We start from the raw sequence: 8724 nt of genomic DNA on the forward strand, positions 1-8724 counted from the left end.
CTTCCCTTCCCTTCCCTTCCCTTCCCTTCCCTTCCTTTCCCTTCTTTTCCCTTCCTTCCCTTCCCTCCCCTTCCCGCCGCCGCGTCCCTGCCCCGGCGGGGCTGAGGCTGCCCGGCGCCCCAGCCTCCAGGCAGGCGGCGACCACCCCTCCCGGCGCCGCCCGCCGTGCCCCGCCTTGGCTGAAGGGCTGCCTCCCTCCCCCACCCCAGCTCTCCCCGGAAAAGTCTCTCCAGAGACTGAAGGTGACTTCGGGATTATTTATTTGCCTTCGCTCGCCCGGGTGAGGGGCTAAACCCGGCTCTCACCCTCTGCCCCGCCCGCGCGCCCCGGGGCCAGGGGTGATGGAGTTGGCGGCGGTGGGAGAGTCTCCCTCCTGCTCCGCGGCCCCAGGTCGGTCAGTAGCCCCAGCTGCCGGGGGCGGAATTGGAAGTGAGGTGGAAGGAGAGTGGGAGTGTCACCTCAGGGGCCGTGCTCGGTGCCAGAGCTGGCTGCGGCTTGACAGAGCGCCCTGGGGCGGGCTCCACTCAGACCGTCAGCTCCAGTTCAGCTGACACACGCTCTTCCTTCCCCCGCCCCCTCCCCGGGTGGCCACGGGGCTGCTGGGTCCTGTGTGGTCCTGCTTCAGAGAGAGTCAGGGTTCCTGCATTGGCCCCTGGAGGCGAAGCCCTTCTGCCTCTGAGACACTCAGGACCTGACCATTAGGGCCGTGTGGGGGAGGCGTGGGGTGTCTCATGCACACCCTGGTAAGGTGACCCTCCATCTCTGGTGCCAGGGGCCCCCTCCACTTCTCCCATTCCCCGTTACTCCTCCTTGGCCTCTGCCTGCCATGGCCCCAGAGATGCCCCTTTGTATCCCATTGCAGAGCCTCAATCTCTGGGCTTAAATTGGACAGGGCCGCCCCCGCAGAGCCCTCTGGAAAGGCAGCAGGATTCGCTGTCCTAGTGCAGCTGGGAAAACAGACCCAAAGCAGGGGATAGATGACTTGCAAGCTGGAGGCTGCTGGAGATTTCCCTAGCTCCAGCTCCTGGCTGGGTGGTTTTCTGGACAGCATGGACTCAAGCAAGCAGACAGCCGGGGAACAAAACCATAGTTAGGCTATCCCAGAGAACCATCTGGGTGTGTGTGTTGGGGGGGGGGGTGCATTCTGGGCCAATTGCTCTCCCCCTTTGGCTCACTCCTCCACGTATCCATGAGGGTGGGTTTTCCTATCCACCTTGCTTCTGGAGCTGATGGAGAGAACACAGGTATCATATAGATAGACCCCACTTTAAGCCACCCAGCTGACGAAACATTACCAATTAGGGAGTGATTAGCCCCATTATCAAATTCTCTTGTAAATGGAAGAATCTTCCTCTTAAGAAGCAAGTCTTGTGTACACTGGTTTTTCTGTGGGTTTTATATAGGATGGATGCATGGGGGATTCAGAAAATCTTAAGAAAAAGCTCAAGATCCTTCCTGATTCTGCCTCGAGGTTTAATTAGAAATCTAGCATGGTGTTTTTCTGTTTTCTTTCTTTCTTTTTAAAAGCATTTTGACTTACAAAAGCTCCCTTACCTGGAATTTTTTAGGAACGTGTGTAGTGCAAAGAACAGGAAGGGGGGATGAGGATAATTCTGGATGGCAGGTTGGCGTGCCAGGTTTTGTGAAAACAACAGAGATCCACACCCAGCTGGGCCCTGTCTTCCTCACTTGCTCTGCAACCTCCCTCACAGCTCCTTACCTAACCAGGAGCTCTGAGCAGGCAGTGGAAAGGGTCCTGGGGCAGGAAACGGGCTCACAGGAAAGAAGAATGATATTGGTAACAGTAACAACTAACTTCACTGAGCTCTTGCTCAATGCCCCGCACTGTTCTTAGTACCTCCCTTGTATTGACTCATTTGTCTTCACCGCAACCCTACCGATTAGTACGATTTTATCTCTATTTTGTGCATAAGGAAGCTGAGGCACAGAGAGGTTAAGACACTTGCCCCAGGTCACACTACACAGCTATTAAGTCAGGATTTGAACCCAGGCATTTGTCTCTAGAACCAGCTACGTGGGAAATGGCTCTTGCTTTATGAGTAGTCAGCTTGAACTGTGTAGGGTGCAAGTTACACCCTGTCCTTACCAGGAACGGGCATATGAGCTAGGGATTCCTGAGCTGACACTCCTGGGAAGGAAACCCGGGGCCTCTGGAACTTCCTGCTGGGATCTGAGGGTGGGGGTAGGGTGCGATGGAGGGCATAAGTCCTATCAGTTCACGTTCACATTTAAATTCGGATCTTCAGTCCTCCTGCCCTCAAAACAAAATGTCAGAAAGAACCCTTTCCTTTGGCTAAGAGCAAGGTGGACTTCAGGGGGAATGGAGGATGTGTCAACAGGGGTGGCCTGTGTGTCAACAGGAGTCACTACCCAGCTAGGACCGGACAGCTCCATTTCTCAAAACAAACAGAAACCCCAGTAGCCCCGAAAGCAGCCACAAAGCTTGACTCCTTGGCGCCTCGCTACAAGTTCAAATGCTAATACCCCCACCCCCACCCCCACCTGCTTTTCAGCTTAAGTGATTACCCGCTCGTGCTCGTGCACCAGGCTGGTACTTGGGGGAGGGGGCGGTGGCAGCGTTGCTTTAACAAATGGCAAGAGCCTGCTGCCGTGGACAGACTCGAGGGAGAGGCATGGGCAGCCCAAGTCACGTCCTGCCTACTGCTTGGCCCAGGCTGAGGACCAGGGCTGAAGAGGGTTTCTGGACTCCTCCATAGGGACATGCATTGAAGGGTCTGTGCGTGGACAGCCTTGGATGTTAGAGTGGGACAGAACGGGACAGGAGCTCTCTGCTCAGGGTAGGATCAGTCCCCCCTACCACCCCCACCCCCCACCCCTAGCTTCCAGCACAGACAGAGATCTTGAAGGAAACCACCATGTGCAGGCCAAGGGGGAGAGGAGTGCAATTAGGGTCAGAAGAATCTGGACTAGGATTCCCTTAGAAATATCTTGTTTGGGGTGCCTGGGTGGCTCAGTCGGCTAAGCATCTGCCTTCGGCTCAGGTTTTGATCCCGGGGTCCTGGGATCGAGCCCCGCATCGGGCTCCTTGCTCAGTGGGGAGTCTGCTTCTCCCTTTCCCTCTGCCTGCCGTTCCCCCTGCTTGTACTTTCTCTCTCTCTGTCTGTCAAATAAATAAGTAAAAATCTTAAAAAAAAAAAAAATCTTGCTTATCAGGAGCAGGGAGCCATTCAGAGAAGAGAAGAACACAAAGTCACCTGGTTGGCAGGGTGTATAGGTATGTGCTTTGCCAGATAGGAAAGAGAAACGGGTATTTAGATAAAAGGTTAGGTGTTTTTTTCCCCCAGTTTCTTGGGGACCTGTCTAACCACCTTGGGCAGTTTGGGAGACCCCTTTATCTCAAGGACATCAGGGTAGATAAATGGCTTTCAGACCTTCCTCAGCCTTCTCCCAGCCTCACCTTGGCCTCTCCCCTGCATGCACCCTCTTAATTGAAGGCTTGAGTTCTTCCCCTCTACGCTACTCACTGTCTCCTTCTCTACCTCTAATTTTCCTCATTCCTGCAAGTCCTGCCCTGCCCAAGACCTGGCTCTGATCCTCTCCTGCCTATTGCATGCAACCCAGTCTTCCTTCCATGCAAGGCTTCCCAGGCTGCTGTCAAACCTGCTTCCCCAAGATGCTGGCCCCCTGAAGTACCGGGAAAACAATACAAAAGACAGTTTCGTCCTCTGAGCTGAGCCCTGGTTGGTCTCCCATCTAGAAAGACTCTGCCTCTCCCTGAAGCAGCTTGTCTGTGTTTCAGTGTGCAGCAAACCTGGGCTGAAAGCCTACTGGGGGTCTGGCCCCAGACGGGATTTTTGCTTTAAAAACTCGCCTCAGCCTGGGAGTTACCATATGACCCAGCAAAGCCACTCCTAGGTATATGCCTCAAAGAACCGAAAACATGTCAACACAAAACCTTGTACAGGAATGTTTATAGCAGCATTATTCATAATAGCCAAAAAGTGGAAGCCGACCAGATGTTCATCAATGGATGGATGGACAAATAAAATGTAGTACATCTATACAGTGCAATAGTATTCAGCCAGAAAAAGCAATGAGGTTCTTATGCACACTACAGCATGGGGGAACCTTGAAAACATCATGCAAAGGGGAAGGAGCCAGCCACAAAAGACCTCCTGCTATATGGTTCCATTTCTGTGAAAGCCCAGAAGGGGAAAATCTATAGATATAGAGAGTAGAGTAGTAGGTTCCTAGCATATGGAGAAGGAATGGCGAGTGACTGCCGGTGGGTACAGGGTTTCTCTCTGGGTGAGGGCAGTGCCCTAAACTCAGGTTGTAGTGATGGGTTCACAGCTCTGAACATACGAAAACCCATTGAATCACACACTTTGAATAGATGTCAGTGAAATGAAGGACATGAAGCAGGGTGGGGATGGAGAGTAACAGAGTTGAGAGGTTACTTTCACCAGGTGGGTCAGGGAAGGCTGCTCTGAGGAGGGGACATTTGAGCTGCCACCGGAGTGACAGGAGGGAACCATGCATGCGAGTAACTGGAGGAGAGGGGTTCTAGGCAGGTGGAGCTGCAAACATCCAGCATGGGAGGCGGGGGAAGTGCTCCCTGCAAGGCTAGCACCCCAGCGGGCCAGGAGTGTGGTCACACACACGGTGCAGCCCCAATCTGAGTCTAACAGGGCCTGAGTCCTGCCTTAGGTTGGGATCTCCCCAAAGACAGGCTTTCCTGCTGCTCCCTCTGAGTCTCCCCAGCCTTAACACAGGGCCCTGAGCAAGCTGGGGTGTCACTGTGGGAGTGACCGGTTAGAGGGGACCCTTCCCCTGGCCCCCTCAGTCTGAGTCGTCCCATCCCCGTTGGGCAGCCTGAGCTGTAGTCTGCAGCCTGCCCAAGCTCCCAGGGGGTGCCCTGACTCCTTTTGGGGTGGGGAGGGGCTAGGGGTGCCTCTGCCTCTTCCTGGGTTCTGGGCACTTCTCTGACCTGGCCCCTCCAGGAAGAAGATTATCAGGGTGGGGATGATCTGAGGCAAGACTATGAGCATGTCAGTGCCCACCCTGGGGTTCCTCACATCGAGGTGGCAAGGGGCTGGTCCTCAGCAGCATTTATGCCCACCCCGGGGAGTGGAGGGCAGGATGGACTGGCTGACATCTTACTGTTTTAGCCCTTCCCCTGGTGTGGAGCCAAGCAGCTCCTCCTCTTATCATGGAACCAGGAGGGCCAGAGCCAGCACCCCGGCAAGGCCAAGTCAAGGTGATCACGTGTACCCTCTGGGTAAAGCAGAGCACATGGGCCGACAGGGTCAGCAGCACGCTCAAGGTCACACAGCAGACTGGTGGGACAGGCACCACGAGGCTCTCCCTCCCCCATTTCACCTTCCACGTGGGGCCATCAATGAGTAACTTGGACATTTCTCAGGCTTCCCCCAGGAAGGGTTCCTTAAACTGTCTGAGCTGTTCCTGCACCTGTTCCTGCACCTCCCCAGGCCTTGCGGGGAGTGGGGCCTCCCTCTCTCATTGGCTTGAATTAACCTCTGAGCCCAGGACCATGGGAAGGAAGATCAATGACACAATGCTGGCCTTCGCCTGGACTCGGAGTCAAAAACTGGATCCTGACTATCTTCCCCTGTCTGGGCTTGGCTCCTGATCTATGAAATGACGGGTGGGTCCTCGCTGCCACTGTAGCAGTTCCTGGACCACCCTCCCATGGTCACCCCAGACCAGCAGGCTCTGCAGTAGGAACAGAGGCAGGACCTGGCTGGGGAATCCGGGGGCTGCGGAGCATACTTCCCGGGGCCTGGTGGCTGGCAGGGGGAGGTGAGCATCGGGGAGGGGGGCTGCTGGTGGCCAGGGGGAGATCCCAGGGAGTGAGCAAAAGACTGTAACATCACACTGACTGCACTTGGCAGCCTCAGGAGGTAGAGCTTACTATCCCCATTTCATAAAGGAGCTAGGTATTCACCCCTAAAGGCTCAGAGGGGCTGTGTGTAAATGCCTTGCCCCGAGCCACCCGCTGGTCTAGGACCAGTCTTTTCTTTTTTTTTTTTTAAATTTTTAATTTTCAGCTGAAGTATAGTTGACATACGTATTGTATCAGTTTCAAGTGTACAACATAGTGATTCGACATTTTTATGCTCTAGGACCTGTCCGATTATACATCCTACTACGTTTGTGCTGCCAAAGCTGTTTTGACATTATTATTCCCTAATTTTCAATTACCCACATTCCTGGAAGGGGCCGTTGACCAAACCATTAAGTGACCAAGCCAATTAGTATATTTCAGTCTGGCTCTGGGATGTATCTGGGACTTCTTTTCTCTTGGCAGCAGTATGCCATTCTAAAGAAATGTGTTCAGGCTGAGTTTTGGAATGCCCAGTGCAGCCCTGCTGAAGCAACTGGGGAGGGCAAGCAGTTGCTGGGATGGAAACACAACACGTCTCCATCCCCCGGTGCCCAGGAGCCGCAGGCCCAAGATGGGCTTCGCCCTCCCCAGCCCCAGCTGGTAGGCGGCAGGTTCAAATCATGCCCCAGGGGTTGGCAGGAGGTGCAGGACGGGGCCTTCCCGGGCCAGTTTCCCTCCAGGCTCCGCTTTCTGTTTTCTCATCCCTTCCTGCCTGTCCCTGAGCCTGGGAACAAAAATCTTCCCTGTGGGCATCGAGTGTCTTCTCCAGAACGACCAGGTGAGAAGGTGCAAATGGGGGGAGAGGAGAGGCCGAGACAGGGCAGCCCACCGCGACCGTGCCCCTTCTCCATCCCTTCCCCAGCCTCCTGCTTCTCCACTGGCATCCCGGCCCAAACTAAGGCTTTATCTCTGGCCTCTGTCTCTGCCTCTGACTGTCTCTGTGTCACCCCCCACGGCTCCCGCATCAGCCCCCTAAGTCTCCCGGCCGTCCCGTGTGGGGTGACGAGGAAAGCCTTCCTCAAGCACTTTTCTCATTTGAGCGGCAATGGCCAGCACCCCCGGAGGGAACAGCAGCTCCGGACCAAGCACAGGGCCCAGCACGGGGGCCAGGCACGGGGCCCGCAGTGAACAGGCTGCCGCAGACGCCTTGGGAAGCTGGCTTCGGAGCCAGCAGTTATCATAGGAAGGGTTTGGAGCTGCCGGAACACCCGCAGAGGGACCCCTGGGGGCTCATGTTCCAGCCACCACAGCTGTTCACCGCTGCTTCCCAAGCCTGCCGTTCCAGGCTCTGCTGACTCTGGTCTCCTGCTCCCTCCTGGCCGCCCCCCTCTCTGGCCTGGCGGGGTCTGTGGCCCAGCACCAGCCCTTTCACACACACACACACACACACACACTCTCTCCCTCTCTCTCTCTCTCTCTCTCCTCCATGGAAAAGCAGCATGGCCTAAGGATTATCAAGACGAAGACCTGGGTTTGTTTGAGTCCAGAATGTCAGCTACTTTCTTAGGCTCTCTCAGCCTTAGTTTACTTGTGGGTCCAATAGGCACAGTTGCAAAGCCTACCGCCTTGGGCCTGTAAACAAATGTTAGTTGTCATTTTCCTTTCTCACAGCTTTCCTTCACGTTCTCACTTGCCGTTCCCAGGTCCCTTTCCCTCAGGACTTTGCTACAGGGCTGTTTTGTTGTTGTTGTTGTTTGAGAGCAAGAGTGTGGTGGGGGGGGTCGGGGGGGGGCAGAGGGAGAGCGGGGAACAACAGACTCTTCACTGAGCCTGAAGAGGGCTCTCGATCCCAGGACCCTGAGATCAGGGCCTGAGCTGAAGGCAGACACTTAACCAACTGAGCCACCAGGATGGCCCTGCAGGTTTTTCAGGGCAACAATGATAATGTGTTAACTCTTCAAGAGAGTCTGAGCACTTGACTTGGGACATCCATGCTTTACCGCAGAGTGGTGAGCGAGGTGGTGGAAAGGTCACCCCATCCCATGCGCCAGCTCAATGAGGAGAATAGTTGAGGGGGTGAGAGAGGACCCTCTTGCTATCCCTGAAGTCAGGCCTGCCAGGAGGCTGCCTAGTCCATCTTGTGCAGGCAAAGGAAAGGGAAAGAGAGAGCAAGCGGTCATGAGAAGCCTGCCATTTTCATCACCCGTGGAGATGTGGGCATCCCCTCTGTGCCAGATGCCAGGGAGCAAAAGGAGACTTGAGGCCAGGTTGCAGGAGGCAGAAATGCATGAAGCCCAGAGGGCCACCCAGGCTGTCAGTTCTGTGGACCCACAGAGCGAGAGTGCCAGGGGGAACGGGGGCCGGGAGAGACCCCCCTCCCTGTCCTCCTCCTAGTGGCAACGGTGGAGGGAGTCCCCCCTCCCTGCTCACACAGAGTTGGGAACAGGCAGGGGTCATGATCAGTGATCTCCCCAGCAGATCAGCCTGGAAGCAAGAAAAGAGAAAATAACGAACTATTACTATCAGCAGAGGCCTTCTGATAAAGAATTTAATCAAAGATGGGCCAAAAGGAGAAGCAGAGAGCCACGGGGGTCGGAAGCAAGACCTTCTGGGGAAAGATGTAACTGAGAGCTCTCCTGGGGGCCTCCCTCTTTTCCTTAATGTGCTGGTAACTCAGGTCTTCTTGCCACACGTCCTTGCCACCTCACCAGGTCTAGCTGCCAGAACAACTTTTCATGATCTGATAAATTTCCTTTATAACCTCTCTCTTCCAGAACCTTTTTTTTTTTAAGTAGGCTCCACGCCCAATGTGGTGCTTCAACTCACAACTCTGAGATCAAGAGTAGTATGTTCTGCCAACTGAGCCAGCCAGGCATCCCCAGAACCTTCTTGCT

The sequence above is a fragment of the Leptonychotes weddellii genome, chromosome 6 (genome assembly GCF_054177405.1).
Source record: "Leptonychotes weddellii isolate Sample4059 chromosome 6, ASM5417740v2, whole genome shotgun sequence".
Classification (NCBI taxonomy): Eukaryota; Metazoa; Chordata; class Mammalia; order Carnivora; family Phocidae; genus Leptonychotes; species Leptonychotes weddellii.